This window comes from Phoca vitulina, unplaced genomic scaffold, assembly GCF_004348235.1.
Source record: "Phoca vitulina isolate PV1807 unplaced genomic scaffold, GSC_HSeal_1.0 scaffold1, whole genome shotgun sequence".
Classification (NCBI taxonomy): domain Eukaryota; kingdom Metazoa; phylum Chordata; class Mammalia; order Carnivora; family Phocidae; genus Phoca; species Phoca vitulina.
The window spans coordinates 65,575,074-65,600,008 of record NW_022589704.1 but is presented as its reverse complement, the minus strand read 5'-3'; the positions used below and the strand labels follow the sequence as shown (position 1 = coordinate 65,600,008).

Below are 24,935 nucleotides of genomic sequence, written 5' to 3'. Positions count from 1 at the left end.
ATGCCCGACTCATAAAATCTCAGAATAGGAAAAGAAGTTGTGCCTAATCTAACCACTGTTCTGGTTATCGGCATCATCATCATTGACCATTGGTTCTCCAAACAGTCTGACCATCAGCAGCGACGGAGAAGTCAAAACTATTTTTTTTCTTTTCTTTTCTTTTTTTATCCAAAGATTTTATTTGTTTATTTGAGAGAGAGAGAGAGCAGGAGCAGGGGGAGGGGCAGTGGAGAGGGAGCAGCAGACTCCTGCTGAGCAGGGAGCCCGATGCGGGGCTCCATCCCAGGACCCTGAGATCATGACCTGAGCCGAAGGCAGACGCTTAACCGACTGAGCCACCCAGGTGCCCCCCAAAACTATTTTCTTTTAGCTTTTTACCCTGGATCCTTCTGAAGCGTCTTCTGAGGCAATGCAGAATGTATTTCCTTTTCCAGTCTGCTGTTATTCAACTATTCCAAGACACTTTTCATATTCTTTCTGAGTCTTCCATTTGGTGTAGTGGTTAGAAGCATGGACTATGGAGCTAGACTCTCTCTGTTCTTAACCCTGGCTCTGTCATTTATGAGCTGTATGACTTTGCAAAATGTAACCCCTTAGTGCTTCAGTCTCCATTTATAAAATGGGGATGCTATGAGAACTGACCTCCCAGATTATCGTAAGGAATAAATGAATTAATTTACATTAAGTGTCTAGAATAGTTTTGGAATTAGTAAGCACTGTGTTGGTGTCAACTATCATCATCTAATTATCTTTTGTTCCTTCAGCTATTTCCTCTGTTGTGGTTTCAGGCATTCTCAAAATTCAAGCCACTCTCCTTTAAGTAAGGCCCTGACTTGGTGGAACCACAGCTGACCATGGAACTCCAGGAGTGGGCTAGGAAGTACAAAGTACAGGGGCGTAGTCACACATGCCAAGCAACTGTCTGGGATTAGAAAGGAAAGAAGTCAGACACCTGCTCAATTCTCCAGGAAAGGTAAAAAAAATTCTGCTAGAAATGCGACAGAACTGTCAAAAATATAAGAAACCGGGTTTCTTGTATTTTCTTGTATTTTGAAACATAAGTTAATGGTTATTTTATTTTGCATTGTGCCAAAAATCACATTTAAAAAATCAGGATAGAAAATAGAAACAATAACAACAAAATACAGTGAATACATCAGTCTCTTATAGAACAATCTACAACCATGACATCAGGGTAATCATCAAAGTCATCTGTGACATTTTCCCTATGCCAACCACCCACCCCATCTCTGCCCCCACACTTATTCTGGTCTCCATAGTAGTTTATCCCTAAATGGCTTTATAATTCTTAGCTGTTTAGTGCATGGATATACTAAGCTTACAAACAATGAGAAACTCTAGATCTTACAGCAACACAAGAAAAATGATATAGACTAAAAATGATTGTAGATCATTATATATGTTTTTTGAGTTTATATCTGAATTACTAGTTCCCTGGTCTATTCCGATGACTAAAGTATTTTTAATAGCTGTGTCTTTTCATTGAATTAATATTTGTAATATGACATTGTTATATTTTCTGCTACTATGAAGGTATAAGTAAGTTATAATATAAAATATCAGATGTCAAAAAGCTGTGCCATTTTTGGCACTAGCTCTGAAAAAGGACTTCTGATTTGTGGTGGGATGGGGATTTTTTGTTTTTTTGTTTTGTTTTGTTTGTACTCCCATCGGGTGAATTTAGAAGGCACAAAATAAAAAGTCGGTTCATTTTTTTATAAAAATAGAATATTCTCAAACCTTCTAATTCAACTATTTATTTTGTGCCTTCTAAATTCATGGCAAATGGCACAAACTAGAATTAAAGTTTTTAGCCATTTTATGTCCATTTTGATGTCCACGTAGCCCAACACTAGGCTGTATGGAAAAATCACATTTATACTTTTGAATGTGGAAGGAGTTTGCATATTAACTGCGAGCCTTAGATACCCAGAGACGTGTAATCTGCCTGTCTCTCATCACCTTTCATGAACTGAATGGATAAGGTTCTTACCAAGTGCTAAATGAAAATGAAACAGTATGACAAAGCTATCTTAGACATTTCTATGAAACATGGTTGCTTTCTCACGGGAGAAGAAAGGTTACTTTTGTATTTGAGCATGTAGTTAAACTAATTTTTGTTTCTTTATTAACAATGGAATGAAAAACATGCAGCAATCAGATTCTGAGTTCTGGGTTCATATTGAGCCTGTCATTAACAGTTTACTTATGACATTTAACTTTCCTCAACCTCAGTGTCATTCAAATACCTTACCATATATGTGGCAACACTTTGCCCTAAAGAAATAACCAATTATACTCATTTAACTGGACTTTCTTGATTCCTAAGTTTTAAAATGAAATTAGGTTAAAAATATCTAAAGTGGAGATATTTTTAATAATCTGTATAGATTACTTTGATTTCTCTGAGATGACATGGAACAAGGTATCACAAAATTATAAAAACATATTTATACAGAAATAATTTTTTACCTTCCTGTTCACTTATCAAGGATTAGAACAAAGAATTTGAGTCTTGGTCAAAAAGAAGTAAAGAAGTCTCTGAAACTGCCACACTATTGTCTCTAAATCCTGAGGAGATAGGCCAGTTCCAGACTTTTGGCTTTTCCTCGAAGGTGAACTAAGGTTTGCCCAATATTTGGATAGGTTGAGACATTAAAAATCACAGTGAGGGGAGCTTCTCATGGCTTTTCCTGCAGGTTTGCTGTTTAGAAACATCTCATAGTTCCATGGCAGTTCTATTTTAATTTTTTTTTCTTCTTCCTTTTTGTTCTTTGTGAGCCTATTATATAGACCTCTTACATAATTTTATATTCCTATTAGAGCAGAGTTTTAAAAATTAATTCCTACTGATGCTTTGGTGTGAGATATATATTATTAATGAATATATGTGCATTATTATTTATTAAAATATATCAAATTTAATATGCCAAATTTTCTCCAGAACTGTCCTTGCAAGGACAAAAAAGATAAAAAAAAGACCTAAGAAGATGATCTCTTTGATTAAAAACCAAAGTGTGTGTGTGAATGTGTGTGAGTAGAAGAAATGCATCCCTCTGTTAATCAATAAAAATACTGTAGTTCAAAAAATCCTATTATAAGATGGACCACAGACTTTTAAACCTGGAAGGATTAGGATCATTTATTCAAGAAATATTTATTGAGGGACTACTATGTATCAGCTCTGTGTTTGGATTAACACCCATGGTCCCTGCTCTTAAGGAGCTGACAGTCCAGTGTGAGAGATGTGGACATAAATAATTATAATACAGCTGGTTATTGTCTGAGCTCCATAAATGGGAGCAGTTTGTTCTGCCCAGGTAAGGATGGGGAGGGAAGTTCAAAGAAGTTTCCCTGAGGAAGTTTTATTAGACTAGTTGGGATTTGACCAGCCCTTGTGGTGACAGTAGTTGGGACAAAGTTGGTAGGAAGACACATCAGTAGAGACATGTTAGACTGGGCGACAGTATATGCATGGGGAAAAGCAGGGAGGGCCTGGGAAGAACTAAGAAATTCATTATGGGTAGAGACCAACCTGCTCAAAAGGGAGTGGTACGAGCAAGGACTGAAACACCGGCAGGATATAATCACCAAAGGTCTTGTACAGCACACTTAAGAAGCCATGGATGGGGAGTGATAGGATCAATTTGAAGATTTTAAAAATGGTGGCAGTATGAAGGGTAGACAGGTGGGCTGATCCTAGAGCAATGATTTTCAAAGATTTTGGTTTCAGGATCCTTTTATACTCTTAAAATTACTGACAATGTCAAAGAGCTTTTGTTTATGGGGAACTTATCTATTCATATTTACCATATTAAAAATTAGAAGATTTTATAACTTTTATTAACATAGTAATAATAAGCCCTTGTATGTCTACATATAAAATATATTTTTAATATAAATAACTATATTATCACAAATTTAAAAAAATGGCTTGAGAAGAAGGAATTTATTTTAAATTTGGGCAAATCTCTTTACTGTCTGGCATAAGGGAATACAGCCAGAGTGTCTTATCTGCTTCCAAGTTCAATCTGTTGAGATATGTTGTTTTGATTGAAGTACATGAAGAAAATCCTATATATATATATCTGTAGCTGGAAAAGGAAGGAGTATTTTACTTGTCTTTTCAGGCACTTGTGAATATTCTTTGATACACACCAAAACTCTGCAAATGATAATTTCCTGAATTAGTTTCAATGTGGAATCTGAAACTGTATCAGGAACTTTTTACTGATTTTGCCTTTTGGATGGATTTTGTACCTTCATGCATGGATCATTTGGAAAATATTGGCGCAGTGTTTTGCAGATTTCCCCAAATTTGACAAATTTCATTAACATTCAAAAATCACGTTTGTTAATATCACCATTAATCTCATGAGGAAAGTCATAATATATTGGGAGGCTGTCTAGTTCCCAGCGGCAGGTAAAAGTTTTCCAAAATTCCGATTTCCACGTGAAAGCTCCAGTTTTAACGTTGACAACGAATGCTGTCATTTGCTTTTCCTGAAGTGACAGGCTTTTTCTTTGTTCATTTTTTAGAAAATATCTGCTAAATATCTGAGTCTGAATAACCATAGTTTGTCAGTTCTTCTTTCAAGTGAAAATGGTGTTCCATGAAAAAAAGAAAAAGTGGCTTATTCACCTCCTGACTCACACAGTCACACAAGTGCTTTTCCTTGAGACAGCCATGGCACGGCAACACGCAGCAGAAATGCTTCATGTGTTTTTCCAATTTCATCATACAGAATATTAAAAACACATGTTCCTTAGGTCAAGATTTAATAAAATGAATAATATTTACTGCTTCATCAAAGACATTCTTATGTGAACTGGCACTTTTTTCTTACTAAAAGTATGTGGTGGTGAAGAAAACAAGGATTCGTCCTACACTTTGATGCTGCTGCCTTGCTCCCTACTAAGGCATGAGCTGCTTCACTCCACGACTTCTGCGCTATCAGTGAAAAAGGCAAAGGTCATCTTGGTATTAGTATTAGGAAAATAGTTTAGACCTCACTGCCCCCTTGAAAGGGACTCAGGAACCCCCAGTTGTCCGCAAACCACCCTTTGAGAACTGCCCTAGAAAGAAACAGACGGACAGCAGGAGTCTAAAGGAGAAGGCAAGGGAATGTGACTATAACTGTATTATTTAAGGACCTAGACATGGCAATCAGAACTGTATTCAAGCCCTGGCTCTGCTATTCCCTAGCAGTGTGACCTGGGGCAATTTTTTTTATCCTTCATAATCTTCAGTTTCCCTATCTGCATAATAAGGGTAATGATAGCAATGATAGCACGTACTTCATAGAGTTAATATGACATTACATGAAAAAATCATCCTAGAAGGTGAACACAGTGCCTGGAAGAGAGTAGGCCACCAATAAGTTAGAGAGAAAACAAACCATAGCCAGAGGACTGTATTCAATGCAAAATTAGAAGAGAGAAAATCAATGAGATTTTATGATGTCTTGATATGTGGCTTGATGAAGACATATGAGGTAAAGCTCAATCCCAGATTGGTTTAAGCCACAAGTTGTCATTAACCCAACAGAGAAGTGGAGAGGGTTTGTAGGGCATGATAATAAATTCTGCTTGGGATTTATTTAGTTTGAGATGCCTGTGAGACAGCTGGGTATGTAATTAAAATATGGGTCTGAGAATCGGAAAGCCGTCTGGGTTGGGAAAATGTTGATTAAAGAGTCACTGGTTGAAACTGAAGATAAGAATATGCATTACACTGTCTAGGAAAAAACTGGAAAGATGAAAAGGCTGGACTCCTGTGACTACCAGTTTTTAAGGAAAGGAAAATTAGACAATGAAGTCAGAACAGTTAGATAGATGCCAAAAGAGGAATTTTGAAGATGCTAATTAAAAGGCATATATTGGATTTGACAATTAGTCAACTCCCTGCATTTAAAATAAATGAAGAACAGGCACAGAGAAGCTAAGTAACCTTCACTGAAACATCTACTGACAACACAAATTGTTGCTCTGAGGCAAAACATTTTCCACACATTCTATTCTTGACTGACTTTTCCTATTATAGTTGACATTTTTATCTTGAATCTTACTATTGTGTGATTTGATTTTAAAGATCTAAGCTTTATATAAATAACTACAGAAAAATAGATTTATATAGTTCAATACAGTTTTCCAGGCACACGTATCTGTATGCTTTGATATTAACATAAGTTTCTAAAACTATATGAAACCAACAAATACAAATCCAAAGCTAATATTTATTAATGAATCAGAATCTGAAAAAAAAAGGGCATGGTAAACATTTGGGATATGCCAGGGCATTACATGGCAAGGACAAAAGTATTATTTTTCCCATTAGTCATCTGGCCTGTGAGTTCTCATCTTGCCTAATTTCCAGAATAGCAGACAGTTTGGAAAATTGCATTGGTCTATAACCTGTTAATATCAATAGTTTCTCTCTCCCTTTGTAGGGATCTTTATGATTATGTTACAGACAAAAATCAATTAGTTCTGGTCTGTTCCCATGGAGACAAAATTATGTCAGAGGCTGTAAATTTGCCATCTTCAAGGATGGAAAACTGCTCTGTGTCATACAATTTGAGAGATCAGAAGAAAAATCCACAATGTATTTTTATGTCCTTGATGATGAGAGAGCAAATTTTTGGGGAAAGATTGGGTCCATTGCTGAGGAAAGGATCCTGTGTTTTCTTGGTATCAATGAGAGACTGTTATAGGAAGGACATAATATAAAAGACAAAATGGACTGACTACCCTTCCTTTGAATAAAGTTATTAATATTTTCTAAAGGGGTTTTCATTTTGGGTTAATGATTATCTGGTATTTACTATATTTTTAAGTAGCATATGTGACAAAGAGAATAATAATTTATTAAAGGCATATACAGAGCATTCGGCACACTCTCCACCACTGGACACTCTCCAAGGCAGAATTAAACATTATTTTCCATATTTGAGAAGATCTTTGGAATAACATGTGGTTGGTGTGCTTACCTAACTAGGTGGCTTTGAGAATTAAACAATAGTAATAGGTAAAACTCTGTTACATTGTTGCTATGTCTCAGAGATAGGTTGGATAACTTGTCCGAGTTACAAAAGTAGTAAATCAAGAAGACAAGATTTAAACCCATATAGCTCAGGAAATAGCCTGGGCTCCAAACCTATGAAATGAGATTTTTAGTTCATGTGTTCTGAAATGGAATTAGGATAAGTCCACTACCTCACTGGGAGGTTACTATGTTTACAGCCCCATGTTAAGAATGGAGTGGTGAAATCTAAGAAACAGACCAGTATAGTCATCACCTTTGTTTTTAATGTAGAAGATAAAAAGGAATGGATTAATAACAAACATAAAACCCACAGCTAATGGATACACATTGATATATATTTTAAGTACTTTAGAGTTATTTGAAGATAAATTAAAAGCCTAGGCTAGCTTCTTATCTATCATTACCTCTTGCTCTCATTGTGGTGTCAAGGAACTATGCAATACTATTGGTCTGAATAAACCTACCAAGAAAGTAACTGTATAGCAAGGATATCACTATGACATGGCCAAATACGAATGAAATTGAGACTTTCTCTGCCACTGTTCCCTTCCTGTTAGCTAAACTCATGATTGTCCACTCATAAATGTTATTTATTGATTTGCTAACTTTTTAATAAGAGAATCTATTTCTGTCTTTGTCTACCTGGACTCAATGGCATACCTCTGAAAAAAATAGCTGAGTAGGAAAGCACGAACTCATTTCTGTCATCAGAACAATCTTTATCTTGGAAATAATAATTAGTTTCTAGGAGTTGGTGTTCCCAGTGACTTTGTCCTTATCAGACAGCTATAAGCTCAGAGAGACAACTGCTAAATAATAATAATTAAGCCAACATTGTAATAGACAAATTGTTGGTTTTATTAGCTCTTCAATTTTTCTACTGTATGTTTTCATACTGAAGACAATTTTGTGTTCAACTCCCCAACATCCATTCTACTCCAGACACCTTCTCCAAGCCCCTTGCCAATCATTGATTCAGGAATAGGCTTGTGGTCCAGTTCTGGCCAACAAAAGGTGAGGGGAAGCCTGTTAAGTGAGTGTCTATAAAAGGTTTCTTCACTCCTAATAAAGAGACCAAGGAGGAGACAAAATTCTCTGTCCCCTGGACCTTATTGCATTGAGGTATGATACATGGCACTACTTCAGTCAGCTAACAACCAGAAGGGATGCCATTCTGAGGGCAAAGCTGACACACTGAGAGTTGCAGATCACAGAGACAGATTTACCCTTGGGCTCTTGACAGATCGCTCAGCTCTTGGACCCAAACAACCTCTGCACTGCTTGTTATATTCAATAAACATTTTTCTTGACTAAGACAGTTTTAGACAGTTTTTCTAGTTAGTTGCAGATGAGACACCAGACAAGTAAATACTCCTTGGTCAGTTCAAAAACTTGGCCAGTTCAGAAGCCTGCTTACAACCAAATACTAACCACATATTTGGATGTCCTTTACCCCAATGCAAATAGGTGAGCTATGCATCCAGTTACCAAATAAATATGATAAAATGCAAGTAATTACAATCCTGGTTAGTTTACTAAACACATGGAATGAATGTCTCTTTTAAAAGAAAAAGAAATAAAAAGCTGGGTTAGTTTATCTTTCTTACATCAATGGCCTTTGGCACCATTCCACTCCTGGAGGTCATCTCTGCCATGTTTCTAAGTGTTTGCCTCTTTGGAGGAACAAACTAGCAAGGAAGGAAGTAATCACTCTTTTGCCTTCTTTTTTTTTTTTTTTTTTCTTCTCCCGATACAGCTGACCTTGTTAGCTAATAGAGATTTTAGTTTACCTTCCGCAAACACAAATTTGTACCTACTGGTAGTTTAGATACCTTAGATAGTTACAGCACCTTTTTCTGGAAAAGCTTCAGGCCACTTCTGGGAATTATTTCATTTGTTCTTATACTATCCCTAGAAGAGATTCTGTATTTTTATTCCTGTAAGCCACTCTGCCACAAATCCTTGACAGATATCTCATCCCTGATGAACTCTGATGTGGCTTGGTGTCAGCTTTCTTGCTCCATAATCTGTGTAGAAAGGGAAACAGGTGAAGTTAGTCCAGCATCTTTGGCATTTGGATTGAAATGGGTACTCTGGGTCTGGGTCTGGGTCTGGGTGCCCTGATGTGCTCAAGGAAGGATGGGGCCAGGAACCACTGCCAGGATCCTGGGGTGGGGGTGGGGCTCTTTTTTCTTTGGCAGCCTTGATTTAATTACTCTTTCTGAAGACATGCCAGAGCTCCAGAGCATCTTCCTGTTCTTTACTTCCTACTTCTTTTCCTCCCTCTCCACTCTTTGCTCCCCCTTTCTTTCTTCTCTTCAAAAGACCAAAGAAGTAGACCAATGGAGTGTGTGGTCCACATTGGTGTTGTGGGTCATAATTCTAGTTTGTTTTTATCTCCTTTTCCTCTCCACCTAAAACCCCATCTGATTGGCTGAGTAAGACAAGACCAATAAGCCTTATTCAATGGCTTCTAAGAGTAAATTTTAGACAAGCAGAGATGAAAAACTAGCATGCTAAACCAAGGCATAATATTAACCTAAGTATGACAATCTGATGTCATATTCCTTTCAGCTATAACCATTAGCAATAACTTAGCCCAGTTAAACCAGTCATTATTTCAAAGGACAGACAATATATGTAATTTTTAAAACAGCAATTGATATTTATTTATTTATTTTAAGATTTTATTTATTTATTTGAGAGAGAGCTACACAGTGAGAGAGGGAACACAAGCAGGGGGTGTGGGAGAGGGAGAAACAGGCTTCCCGCTGAGCAGGGAGCCGGATGCGGGGCTCGATCCCAGGACCCTGGGATCATGACCTGAGCCAAAGGCAGACTCTTATTTTAGTATATGTGCTGCCGAAGGGAGCACAAAGGCAGACTCTTAATGACTGAGCCACCCAGGCACCCCCAGCAATTGATATTTAAAACAATGTTTACCTCAGTTCGCTTATTCAGAGCTCATAAGCCAAACTGGTAATGGATTCTCACCAATAAATCTCCCTTTACAATTTACTATGACAAACAAATAAACAAACAAACCGTTAAATCTCACCTTTTTCTTTTATACATGGTCTTTTAAAATCTTTGTCTCCAGATGAAAACTCACTCCTAGGCCACTAATCTTTTCTTTACTGTCATCAAAGTGATCTTTCTAAAACACATATCCTACCCTTATTAAAAATTGTCAGTGGCCTTCAATGACTCATAGTCACTTTAGCAAAGTATGCAGGCACCTTTATGACCTTCCCTCTGCCTCTCCTCTCTTACCTTTCATTTGGTAATAGCACAGATCTAGCTCTGTCATCACTAGCTACGTCACATTGAACATGTTACCTGGCCAATCCGATTTTTAGTTTCCCATCAGATAATGGGGATTACAATACCTAGTGAAACAGGGCTGTTGTTTGAGCTAAATGATCTGTGTATTACACACACAAACGCACACACGCACACACGCGCACACACACACACCTGTAAGTCACTCATACAAGAGGTGGCATAAAGTAGGTTTTCCATAAAAGCTGGAGGTTTTAGTAGTATTAGAAGTAGCAAGAATAGTAATAATAGTCTTAGTTATTACTATACTACTAATAATACCCATCAGACAGACCCATACATCAGAGCTTGAAATACTCATTTGTTAAATAAATGTATAGCCCTTCAGTAAATGTTCCCACTACTTTACAGCCACAAGCTTAATAAATGCTGCTTCTCCTCCCCAGAACACAAGTAAGAAGTAAGGTTTAAATACCTTATCTCCAGCCTGACATATAATGAGCATGATGTTGAAAAACTAAAATGTCCATTTAGATATATTTCCAAAATATTTGTCATCTTTAGTCTGGGAACAGGGAGGGGTATAAGGTAGGGGGGGTGAATATCCAAGGAAACTAAGAAGTTAAGGAGGAGCAGGAAAGTAGTTTGAGAAAGCGTCCCCAAAAGTTCTGATTTTCTTGAGTTCTCTCTCCTCTCCCTATTGTGAAAATCACTGATTCGTGGATCAGAAAAATTATATCCTATGGCTTGGGATCCAAATGGGAAAGATTTGCCAACCCCAAATATATGTGGGAAATAGTAGTGATTTCTGTATATGGCCTCATGCTTCAATTTAGGCCTCATACTTCAAGTTGCATTGTGTCTTATTAAGATCTCTGTCTCAGTCATCTTTAAGAGCAGACCATGGCTTACCAGGTTAACTAATATAAAATTGGCTTCATTGAGTTATTTAGAGAATGAGGATTCTTTAAAGTAGTTCTGAACTTCAGTTAGCGTAGGAATCATTTGGGCTACTTGTCAAAGATGCAGCTTTCTGGGTTCAGTCTCTGGAAATTCTGAAAAAGTTGGTTTGGGGCATGGCCCAGAGATCTGCATTTTAAGCAAGCTCCCTAAATGAATTTGGTGCGGGTGGCACGTGGATTACAATTTGAGAAGGCTGCTCTGAAGGAAATGAATAGAGGTTACTAGAAATTTGAGATGGGTACTTTACTCAGGCAAGGCTAGATTCAGCTCTAATGTTCCCAGTAAGTAAGAAAAAGTGGAAGCACACTGGATTTAGGAAAAAACAAAAACAATTCCTAAAAGCTGTGTATAAAAAGACAAACTTTCTCCGAGAACTAAACAGAGAAAATAAATTTTGCTTAGGACGTAACATAAGGGACACTAGGTAACATGCTTACCAGATGTCCTGAATGTAATTGCACAAAAGATCCAAACAAGGTTAAATCAACTAAGTCTTCTACTAATGGCTAAAATTAATTGAACTCGGTGAATTCCATTAAGAAGGTGATGAAATAGGATGGTTCAGAGACTTTACTTTCAGATTATCTAATACAAGTATTGGACCAGGAGATCCCCCCCAAATTTTGAAATTATCTTCATAGAACTTCAGCATTTTGGAAATTAAGTGGAAGTTCTTCATGCCACAAATGAAGAAATGATAGCTCAAAGAACATGATAAGGCTTTACCCTGACAAGGGTAGGTGTCACCAGCTGAGGAACCTTGGACAAAGTTGCTTTGCTTTTAATTTTCTTCATTCGTTTATATTAATGTTATTAATTGTAATGCTTATGTCAACAATTGAATTTTATAGAGGTGAGTTTAATTGTTTATATTCCTTTTTGTGGTATTTTAGTTTATCCTGACTATTTATTCTTTAAGACTGAGTCCCAGTGTTTTTAAAAAATTTTTGTCTTACTCCAGGTTCATTGTTTTTAACCATCATCTTTCCTCTTTATCTTTTCACTGTTTTTGGCCATTTATGCTATTTTCTTTTCTTTCAATACATCCGTCTTATTTTATACTCATAATATGATGTACCTGCTTTAGAATTTTCCAGACCAAAACCATTTCTGTCATGCATTAGCTGTAAAACTCTGGGGACGTAGTTAGCTCTTTGTGCAAAGGCTGAAGCAGATCCAAAGCCTCTTATTGAGGAACTCACACACTTTGCCAGCCGGTCTCTGGCAGCATTTCCCCACAGGGAAGGGGCAGCCTTCCATCTGGGTGGGAATGCTGGTTGGCTCTCCAGTGTCTGTAATCATCCTGCCCTACCAGCTCATCATTTGGTTTTAAGACTTGAGGCCCTTATCAAGGGGACAATTCCAAATGGCCAAATCACCAAGATATTATGAAATGAAACATAGGAAGTTTGTCTAGAAAGTAAACCATACATCCACTCCTCTGGGTGCTCCAGAGATTCTCCTCGATGAGATTTGACCATCAGAAGGCTTCATGGTGATTCACATTAACCTAAAATCTCGTATTTGTTTCTATGAGTTCTATAAAATTCATTCTTGCCTTCACGCTAAAAATGTTGAGTCCAGGAGGCCCAGAGCTAAATGTACATTCCAAAAGAGTAACTTCATTAATCCACAGTCTTGACAGGTTTATCACCTCCGTTTTGTCCGTTCGCCTTGTCTTCAACTTCCTATTGCACATGGATTTAAAAAATCATTTACCACTTCCCATCATACTTTTATAAAGAGATGGTATATAATAAATGTCAAAATTTTCTCCATGATTTAAAAGATTTATTTGTTCATAAGCATGAGTCTATGCTTCTTACAAATGAATTATTTTTCTCAAGGAATATACTTAATTTTATTATGAAAATAATTGTTAAAAATTGAACTGGGAAACCCACTATCCTAAAATTGAAAAGGATCTGTCAGTCCATCTATTTTCACCAGTTAAGTTTATAGTAGTGGTTCTTCATAGTTAGCATCAGAGTTACCTAGAAGGCTTTTTGTTTAAACACAGCTTACCAGGCCTTACCCCAGAGTAGCTGGTTCTATAGATGGGAGTGAGGCCCCCAATTTTGCATTTCTAACAAGTACACAGATGATGCTGGTGCTTCTGCCCCAGGAATCACACATTGACAATGACTGGCTTACAGAAACCATAGTTTTATTTTATTTTTTTTTTAGTTAGAAATATATGTGCCATTAATATTGCTCTCATTTTTAGGATCTCTCAGAGATGACAGTCATAGCTTCTTCAGTCTCATTTGTTCATTCATTTAATGTCTTGTGGTATAATTCGTCTGAACCCAGAACCTTGGAATGATTTATGGCAGTATTTCACAAAAGCCTGCAATAGCTTCCTGTCTCCCTTCTCCCAGCCTATTTTCACCAGCAGGCAGAGCAATTTGGGAAAAATGGAAATCAAATCATGTCATTCCTCTGACCAGAAGCCTTTAGGAGTTACCCAGAGAAAAGGCCAAACTCCTTACAGTTGCCTATCAGGCCTTATGATACGGGCTTACAGTTACCTAGCTGAACTTATCTCCTCCTGCTCTCCCCCTCCCTCACTGCCTCTTAGCCCGCTTGGCTTCTGTCTGTCCTCTGCACCTGCCAGGCACAGATACACTGTTCCCTCTCTCAGGAATGTTCTTTCTTTAGGTAGATGAATGCCTAACTCCCTCATCTCTCTCAGGTTTTGGCCAAATGTTTACCTTCTCAAAGAGACCTACTATGCTTCCCCTCCAGCTTCTTACCCCATTCTATTGGTTTCTAAAACACTATCACCTTATTATGTGCTACATAATTTACGTATTTGTAATGTTTATTATTCATGTTCTGTCTCCCCTGGGTAGAACATAAGCCTTGCAGGGGCTGGAATATTTGCCTTTTTTGGTCTATTTTGTTCACCAATGAATCCCAAGTGCTTAGAACAGTGTATGACACATAGTAGGTTCTCAGCAGACATTTTTTGAATAAACAGATTTTTAATTTTGGTTTCCCCCCAATATTTAGTGATTTTTATTTCAACCTACAAGTACTCTTTAGAAAGACTTGTATTCTACTTATGGCAGCACATTTTATAATAACAAAGCCTAGAAAAAACTGAAATGACTGCTAATAGGGGATTGGTCAAGTAAATAAAGTAACTTAGTTTTGTATCACACAACCATTAACACGATAAAACAAAAAAATAAATAAAAACAGCAATGAAAGCCAAATTCTCTATGGATACTACATTTCTTAATTATGTAGTCCTATTTAATCTAGATCAAAATACATGCATTGAAATCTTGTTTACCTCAAAGATAATTGTATAAATAGGCTAAGCTTACTAGACTGTCTTTAAAACAAAGCAAAATGAAGACTGAATGCTTCACTCAAAGAATTCCCCACTCCAAAGTATCTTTGAGAAGTAATAATAATGATAATAAAGGACATTAAACACTTACTGTACGATAGGCACTGATTAGCTCATTTAATCTTCACAATAACCCTATGAGATAAATGTGACTATTGCCCTCATTTTGCAGCTAAAGGAGCTATAAGGTCCAGAGAGGATTAGTAACTTGTCCAAGATTACATGGCTAGTAAATGGTGCTACCAAATCCAGTGTTGTTTTTCTTTAGAAAAAGTAATCAAAGTCTCTCTCTCTCTCTAAAAATACTTTACCATCTGTTTCTGCAGTTTCATCTTACATACTTTCCTATATATATGCTCTTCTCTAGTCAAACTCATCTATTTGCCATTCCCTGAAAATTCCCAGTCTTTGGCCTTGGGCTTTCAAAAACATTCCTTCTGCCTGAAATATCATTCACCACCAGTCATTGCCTATTAAAATCCTACCTTCACTCCAAAGTCAGAAGTGATTTTGCATTCCTCTAAACTCCCAGAGCACACACATATTGTCTTTAAAATTCATATAATAATTACAATATTCTATCTTCTGTTGTTCTTAAGGATGTGCCTTATTGCTTCTACATTTACTGTTAAATTCCTTGAGGAATAAGGATTACTATATTTCTACATTACTGTTAAATTCCTTGAGTCAATAAGGATTTTATTGACTAGCTACTACAGTAAGCAAGAAGTTACAAATTTTACAAATGCCCTGTCCACTGTGGTAGCCACTGGCCAGATGCAGGAGTTGAGCACTTGAAATGTGGCTAGTGCCAAATCTTGAAATGATAGTATTTGGGCATGTTGGGTTAAATAAAACATAGCATCAATAACCTTAATTTCACTTGTTGATTTTGTCTTATTTTTCAGCACCTAGAAAATTTCCAAGTATGTTCTGGGTCTCATTATATTTCTGTTGAATAGTGCTGATCTGATATATCCCTTTCTCCTACCCCCCCAATCCTCCTCCAAGTGATGAAACCCATCAACAAACACATGAGTTAAAAAGGGAGGCAATCCCGGGACGCCTGGGTCGCTCAGATGGTTAAGCATCTGCCTTCGGCTCAGGTCACGATCCCAGGGTCCCGGGATCGAGTCCCGCATCGGGCTCCCTGCTAGGCGGGGAGCCTGCTTCTCCCTCTGCCGCTGCCTCTCTCTATCTCTCTCTCTGACTCTCATGAATAAATAAATAAAACAAACAAAAAAAAAAGGGAGGCAATCCCCTATTCTGATGCTCAAAAAGGGTGGCGGGCTGTCTCTGGATGGATAATTTTTCTATTTTACTTGGTCAGATTGTTGTTTTTGTCCTTAAGTCATAGGATTTGGGACCAAGAAACACTATAGTGAAAAAGTTACTTTGTCCATAAGCAAACATTTTGTGTGGGTGTGTGCCTGCAGCACATGTGTTTCTGGAGAGGAAACCACATTTCAATATGAATCTAGCAAAATTATAGAAAGCTTTCTATTTTGAAATAAATTGGCATCATGGCAAACAGAAAGCAAACAGCATTCTCAGACCAGTAATAAATCCTTGATCTATAACATCAGGGTAACATCAGTGCCGCCTTGGCCATAACAGAGAGGCCTCTGAGTTGCCCTCAGCCACGTTTCTCCTACTGCTGGCTGGTGCCGTGTGCTTTCGGCAGCTTCTTTCCAGGCAACCACAGACTGTTTACTGACTGTAATCAAAATGACAGCACACTGTTTGCACAACCGAGTGTTAAGAGTTGATTGCCTTTTTCACTTGGCAACCTGAGGGAACTTTAGAACTAGGATCTTGAGGTACAACTTGCGTTCATTCAAGATGGTGGTGCTTACTTTTCTACATGTTACCTGCATTCCTTTGAGGTTTAAAATACAGAGGATTGAGATTTATCTAGCCTGGAGCAGAAAGGTTGTAATCACTGCCTTCAGATCACTTCTACTGGTAAACTCCACTGGAGCCCAGGTTGATTTAGGTGGGGCTGAGTTTCGGCTGTCATGTGATTCTTCATCCGTCAGAACCCAGCCATTTGAGGGACCTTCTCTATTACCCATGCCCCACGAATAGATGATTATAATGCCATACACTCTGATCACTCTCAGATGGTGCCACAGAAGACAATCCAGCAGAATGGAAAAGTTTGATGTGCTCAATCTTTTTAGAAACAAGATTTAATGAAAAGGTAAGGAAGAGAGGGAGGAACACAGGAGGGGAATGGAAGCTGCAATTCAGGTAACCTGTATTCTAGACTTGTGTTTGCCATCACTTGCTGTGACATATTGAACACTCAACATCTTAGGTGTTCATTGTCCACATCTACAAAAGAGAGGGAGAGGAGGAAAATTGACTAGCTCATTTGTAGTGCCTCTTTTGTTTCTAAAGGTCTAGTTCCAGTGTTCAGACTCTGGGACTCTGTACCAGATACACTCCAACATCCATCCCTCTGGGAGAGAATGATAGGTACAACAATAGTCCTGTACTCTGAACAAGGACTATTGAATACTGGAACTAATCATGTAACTGAGCTAGGCTGCGCTATACCTATTAGAGGCTATCTTCATTTCAGAATACTTTGATGAACTATGAGCTTGCTCAGATTAAACCGTGTTTTTGATGAACAAATATTATGAATGCCTTGAGTACAGCATAGCTGGGCGGTTGGTTGCTGAAAAGAAATATCCCTCACATCCTTTCAACTCTAGATATTCAATTCTGTATACATGATTTCTTCATGTATTTTCTTCATGTAATTCTTATACATGTAATTTCTTCCTAGATGAGAAATTTATACAAATAGAAATTTTTTTTAAAAACTCACAAAACTTTGTCTAATTTTCAGTGAATATGACAAGTCACTTGGTTAAATTCCCTCCCAACCCTGCCAAAATAGGGGCTTTTGAGGTAAAGAGAAGCTGAAAATATTTTTCTAGGATCTGAATTCAGGTCCCAAAATGTCAGTGTTTTTTTTTTTTTTTTTTTTCCCCAGCCACTGAGCACATCATTGGCACCAAAATTAGAGCAAGGGCCTGTGTGCACTTCCCTGATTCAGGTGTCAATGATGCCACTTACTTTAGTAGGAACACACAGTGGAAGGTCTCTGCATGTGAAGGCAGGAAGGATGCTGTTCAGTGATCAATTCTGTTGAGGCTAAAGACAACCAGAACGCCACAGGTAAGAAAAAATTACATGTGATGCAAACTTGTATTTCCGGCAAGGATTTGCAGCAACCAAACTGCTAATGAGAGCCAAGATGGGTGTAGCCTGTCCATCCTGGTTCTACCCAGGGTGGAACATCTAGCAAGTAAGACCCTGGCTAGAAAGGGCAACGATCATGAGGAGAAATGTAAAAGCTAAAGGGAGAAGATGCTAGAAAGGACAGAACCGGAATCTGTGATGTTCCTGCAGTGTTCCAGGTGTGCCCCCTGAATTATCTCCTCAAAGACATGGGTCATTCAGGATTCTGATAAAATTGCTTCTGCAATATTGGGCATTGAATTCACTAATTCTTCAAGTGACCCCCCCTTTTTTAAAAAAAATTAATAGATCTCTTTTTTTAGAGCCGTTCTAGGTTTACAAAAACTGGTTGTGAAGGTACAGAGTCCCCACATTAAGTGTGCCTTTTTATGCTTTAAATATTTAGCCCTGAAACTTTTTATTCGGGAAGAATTTAAGAGAATAAATAGAAAGTATTTTCTCAGGCATAAGATTCTCTAAATTTAGCTTTCCTGAGAGATATGGATAGTTGAAAAAATGTGTATTATTTTATGATTAAATTGATCTCATAGATTGTTGTCTGAGACGTATCATCGCTATTGTGCGTTTAATGGATGTTTAAAAGAAACATGCCTTACAGTGACTCCGAATAATTTTTTTCTTTGTTTTTGTTTTTTTGTTTATTCTTTTTATTGTTATGTTAATCCCCATACATTACATCATTAGTTTTAGATGTAGTGTTCCATGATTCATTGTTTGTGCATAACACCCAGTGCTCCATGCAGAACGTGCCTTCCTCAATACCCATCACCAGGCTAACCCATCCTCCCACCCCCCGACTCCAAATAATTTTAAGACACCTAGTAAACAATGTGTCTAACAAAGGTATAAGAGAGAGCTCACTTTTTTGGCTTTGGTGGTGTAGTTTAACTCCTTTGTGTTAATTTGCATAAAGATCTGCATCATGATTTGGATGTGCTCTGCCGGTTTTTTATTTACTCCTAAGCATTACCCTTTCCCTTTTCAATTGTACTAAATGATTTTGAATGACAAGTTGAAATGCTTTTCCCTAAAGAATCAGGTTAGTTATCACAGTTGTCACCATGTTGGTGGAGGGAATGTTTATAGGAACAATAAATTTTTTACTTTCTATACTCACTGAATAATTTAAGGTGAGCCTTCTTTGAAAAACATTTCTTCTCTGGTTCAGGCTTTAATTCTTATTAACATTTCACTGGTTTGTTTTTTATATTTTCATTGTTTTCTACCCAAGTACTTTGTATATAAAGATAAGACGTCAATTATTTTTAAGTAAATGATCCGATCCCAGTTTACGAACCCAGGCACTGTTTCACAGACATCCATCATAAATCTAGCCTCAAACATAATATTGTATTTCTTCTGTTTACTGTAGAAGCACCAGCCTCCTGACTTAAAATATGGATATTCTCATCTTGAGATTTAACAGATCTTTTCTCCATGGGGTAATTTTACTGAACAGGTTGACAGAATGGTAGAGGTTGTGAAGAAAGCAGAGTTAAGTAGTAAATATTAAATGATGTTTATCTAGAGGAAAGACTTAGGATATAATTTGCCCTGGAGGACATAGAAGATTGTTTTATTAAAGGCTACCGCAGTCTCCTCCCAGCTGTGGAAAGGACTGCGCCGCAAGAAGCCAACATAAAAAAGCAACTGGGGTGTTAACCCTGCAAATGTCTTCTTAAAGAGTTGAAAAAGCTGACTCACCTTGGTAATGGAATTCCTTTTAAGAAATGCAATTAATTATTAATTCCACTTAGCTATTAGGTTAACTCATTTCTTTCTTATAAATATCACTTTCTGAAAATACACTTTTAAATGCGTTTTGACTTTAAGAAATTTGTTGGTTTACAGATCTGCCTTTCCTCTCAGTCTGCCACAGTAGCAGTTTCAGAAATTAGAAATCAATGTTTTGTTTCCAGTTGGATGCCCTGGACATTCAAAGAGTATCTTTCAATAGAAACTCTTATTTGATTATTTAAGACTTAATTTTCAAAGGAGCAATTTATGAGGTACAGAATAAAAAGAGAGCGAATCTCTGGTTGTACAAATTGTAGTTCACAGATGCTTATTTCTGAGCATGCACAATTGTTTGCATTGTTAGTCTGCAAAATATACCATAGCCAGCAGCTGGGTCAACTTTCAAATAGAGGTAAGGGTAGGAAATTGGAGATTTGAAATATAAAACTGCTTAAACATATAGAATAAATACCAGCCTTTCTAACCAAGGAAGAAATAGGACACGAATGTATTTTTTGCTATTTTCCTAAGTATTTGCATAGTCTCTTTACCTAACACACGCCCACTTACTAGAATTTTAAAATTATTTTGAAAGTCATTTCTCGGCTATCTTTTACTTCACTAGCCAACCTTTCATTAGCTTCTCTTATTTTTCTCTGCCTTCCTTCAGTCAGCTCGTTTTCAAACCTGGCCACATATTTGAACTACTAGCAGAGCTTTTAAACAAACACTGATACCCAGGCTCAGCCCCAGAGAATATAATTGAATTGGTCTAACATGGAGCCAGCATTGCTCTTTTTTAAGCTCACCAGGTGAATCCAGTGTGCAGCCAAAGCTTATCATGTTGTGCCTTTTTCTGTTTTCTCTCAGAATGTTTGCATATCTATTTCCCTTCAACTGTTCTTTTCTTCTGTTATTTTTATTAGTGAGGTTTTAAAAATCTAATTTTTGTCATTTCTCATTTTTTTTTTCTGATTTTCCATTTACTGGTCAAGAAGTTCTCATTCCAGGCGCATGTATCTGTTTTGTATTCTTATCTAATACTACCAAATTTTTATGTCAATGAAAGAGAATGCAATATGATTGTGAATTACACTTTTGTCTGTTCTTCCAATGTTGATATAATAATATACTTTAATTTTCGGTATAAATATATAAGATTGATAGTGGAGCCCAACACAATGGTTGAAAACTAACATTAAGAATGTATTTACTTGAACTGTAATCATTGTTGGCTATGATTAAAGATCATTTAATATGATATTTGAGAACTTTGAGGCTATATGGGACTCAAGAACAGGTAAATAGCATTAAAGGATCGATTTTTGAATTTTAATTTAAAGACAGATTTCAGTAGTTTCAGAACAGGGCAGAAGTGGGAATATTACATATTATATCAACTATCATATCAGTAACATGATAATGACAGCAAGGGAAGCACTAATAGCAACAAAACTGGGGTAAAAAGGATCTATGATGATAATTAAAATTTGGTGACTTAAATATCAGCAGGAAAAACAGAAATATGGGAGGTAATGTGTAGAATATTCAAGGGTTTGAAATGAATGTAATAGGAAAATCGCAGGTGGTTGGTTGAGGCCTGGAGTAGTAGATAAGAAATATGAATGTTATTGTGGCTGTGCCTCGAAATGCATTCAAGCCATTTCCTTTCCATCAGGTTTATTTTTCCTCACTGGTAAAAATACTGGTTGGATTGGCAAAAGGAAAAAAAAAAAAAAAAAACCTGGCCAAACTCCCTTGGCTGTATCCTGCCTGTAGGTATGTTTTGTTGGATTTATCCAGTATTGTAAATAATTTGAAATAGATGACAGCATTTAACAAGAGGGAGATTTCTAATAAAAATCTGGATTTTTAGCTTCTTTGGAAAAATTGTTTGATTCATCAGTCTCCTAGACCTAAGATGGAGCTTTCCCTTCCTGGAAAGGATATGGTTGTTAAGGCTGTTCAGTTCTGTAGTCTCAACCTAGCTGGCTTCACTCTTTTTCTTATCTACTCTGCCCATGTAGAAATTTGGAGTTGTTTCCCTAAGATTTATTTACAAGGTGATTTCCAACCATGATATAAGTTCCACAAAAAGAAAGTGCTCAACACTTCATTAGGTAAAACAAAAATAATTTACAAAGAGAAAAATAAATGTCACAAGCAAAAACACTGGGGAGACAGAGAAACTAACAGATGACTGGTTCTTAACTAGAGGCTTAAGCCCTTAAACTGTGTCCTGTTAAGCCCTATGCAAGAATATTTTGGGTTCTAGATCAGAAGCACAGTGTCACTTAGCAGTAATAACTGGGATTTAGTGAATTATTCCAGTCAGAGCTCTTGGGAAAGGAAAAGGACACAATGTTCTGTACAACCTGAGTAAGAATATTCTGAATATTAGGAGATTACAATTCCCCAAAGTGAGCTTCTTGGCAGAAAATGGCCAAAGTTATTTAAAGAGTGACTTCCCATCTTTGAATTCACCCTTTGAATAAAACAATATTCAAGCACCGTTTAATAATTTAAGGACCATCATTTCTTTCACTTGGCTCCAGCGCGGAGCTTAATCACATGAAGGGCTCCCTATATGCAGTCTCCGAAAGGATGAAAACCTAATTGAATTATTACAGAAATAACTCCAAACTTTTAAAAGGTTTCTCTGAACTGAAACAACCCCTGAGAATTCCCTTACCCAAACCACCACCTGGCATATGTTTATATGCGCTGTATTTGTACAGAATATATATATTTAATATTGTAAACCTGCTTATAAGTTACTTTGCAGTTGTTCTCTATTCATATGTCTTGGGATGAAACGTCTTTAAAATTCTTTCTATAAGGTCCTTTATCACTTCAAATCCTGAAGAAAAGAGGTAGAGTATAAAAAACAATCAATCAATAAATAGGGCACATTAAAACTTGTGGTATCCAGTAGGCATTCATGTAGATTTTAAAGAATTTTTCTGCTGTGGCTAATTATATATCTGGGTGTAGATTCAAATTTTAGGTACCCAAAGAGTTGATACTTGTCAGGCAGTTCATAGAACAAAGCGTGTCTTTGCGTAATAGGAGAGCCAGATTTTCTTTATTACCATATTATCAAGTAAAAGAAAATTAACACTATTCTGCTCTGAAATAGGTATCTACACTTGTTAATATTCCATTAAAATGTATCCGAAGAATGTGTTAATGTTACCTCAGGGTGAAAAATATCATCAGGTAAAACTGAACTAAAAAGTAGCTTCCTAATCAAAGATAAATAATATGATCTTGCAACACAAGCAATAATCCAGTTGGCTTTTCTCCTTCCCAAATTTTATAACTACCTCAAACAACAGTCTACCTCAAAAAGTAACAGTTCAGATACCAGGTTCTATGTTGAATTGCCATTAAAGTTGTTTCTGGGGTAAAATTCAAGTGGAAGCAAAGATAATTTAGAATTGAAATTAATCAAAATTTTAAAATAGATCCTGAAAGTGCAGAAGTGTACTGTTAATATCTTAAATTACATTTCAGGGGCAGGTAGGTAATTCATCTTCATAGCTTGGAGAATTTGTAAAACAACCATCAGTGTTAAAGTAGAATGAATAATATATTTTTAGATGCCAAACAAAACACTAACTCCCAACCTTCAGTGAGTTCACAATGTCCCTGTACATGAATGATAATGAGAAAAAGTAATCTGTACAGGCACTCATGCAAAGAAATGTCACTATCTAGTCACGTGTTCATTCTTTAGTGGGAAAAAAAGCACCTTTGTCTTCATATCCTTATATTTATGAGTGCATTCAGTTAATTTCAACCCTAAAAATAAGGAACCGCAAAAGCTGGAGTTACCTAGAATCAAGGAAGACGGACTAACCAACAAATTCCAGGCAGAGCACGGTGTAATTGAGAAATCTTCCCTTCATGTCTTTAAGCCTCCCAAACTCTCAGCCTTCTCACATCTGTCTAGTCGTGAGCCCATTAAGTCATCTTGGCTACCATGAAGATGAAAATGACAGTGCAGTTACTTGAGTCTGTGTAAAGAGGCCCAGGGTGGTTGAAGGGCAGGATTAGGAGGCCTGGGGTGCTGAATGGCCATCCCAGCTGTAGCTCCCAAAGATCCCATGAGCACAGAGCTGTCAAGAGCACAAAACTGCACGTAGAGAAAACATTTGGAGGGAAGTAGGGATTTTGCAGTATATCCACAATTTCATCAGGCACAATTTGCCTTTCCACCTTTTATTGTATCACTAATAGGACTTAAGCAGGAGAGTTTGTGAGTTGATCTCATAGCCAACACATGTGGTCATTTCTGGGATTTAGGCTCTGTAATTTGATGGCCATAGTAGAAATTTTGGGGTATTTAAATGTTCTCGGTGAAACCTAGATTTTCTTTGTGAGTCTTCAAAGAGGACTTTTGTCTGATAAGTATATCTGTTAAGGCACAAGTGAAATAAAGCTCCTTGCCCCTAATTTGTTAAAAAGAAGAAAGGCTTTGAAGTGGAGTCCATGATAATGTATCATTGGGCCAAAGAATGGTTTTTTAGAAGGTATTATGAGAGTTCTTTAAACTCACAGGAAATGCCCAGGATGTTAGCACTAATCGGTATTATTATAGGGAGCACATTTGTTTTTGTTGTTGTTGTTTCAGCAAGGGCATTCTTCCAGGATGGGAATTATCATTTTTCAGCTACAGAATTTCTTGGCAGTTTCATTCTGTCCTTCCTGTTGTGGTGGAAGATATTATATCACCATCACTAATATTGGGGGGCAGGGGAAGAGGGGAGGGTGACCATCCAGTCATGTCCCAGGATATATAATAAACACTGAACAGACATTATTTATTTACACAATCCTGCAGCATTAGGTGCTATCATTCCTATTTTATAGGTGAGGTAATAGAGGCTTAGAAAGTTTAAATACTTTGTCATTTAATAGCGAAGCTAGGATTCAGTCTGTCAGCCCTGCTCTTCTTCACTTCTCCATATTGCTTCCCGGTCGTTTCCACCACAGAAGGAACTGGCCAAGGACCTTTAAAACATCTCTAGTCCTCTATTTTTCTTTTTCTTTTTTTTTAAAATATATATATATATATATATATATATATATATATATGTATATATATATATATATATATATATATATAAGATTATTTATATTTAACAGAGAGAGAGAGGGGCAGGCAGAGGGAGAAGCAGGCTCCTTGCTGAGCAAGGAGCCCGATGTGGGACTCGATCCCAGGACCCTGGGATCATCTAGTCCTCT

The 24,935-nt window shown here is 37.0% G+C and overlaps 1 protein-coding gene across 6 annotated transcripts in view; it reads right to left on the bottom strand.

Moving 5' to 3' along the window:
• The window catches only part of SCN3A (sodium voltage-gated channel alpha subunit 3), a 115,662-nt gene that overhangs the window by 88,223 nt on the left and 2,504 nt on the right, over window positions 1–24,935 (bottom strand). For 4 of the 6 annotated variants that reach the window (XM_032409178.1, XM_032409193.1, XM_032409199.1 and 1 more), the window contains exon 2: window positions 8,899–9,093. The exons of 1 other annotated variant lie outside the window; for it this stretch is intronic. The gene's annotated coding sequence lies outside the window, so the exon portion shown is untranslated. The remainder of the gene's footprint in view (window positions 1–8,898; window positions 9,094–24,935) is intronic. One more of the 6 variants, XM_032409185.1, reaches the window with a different exon arrangement.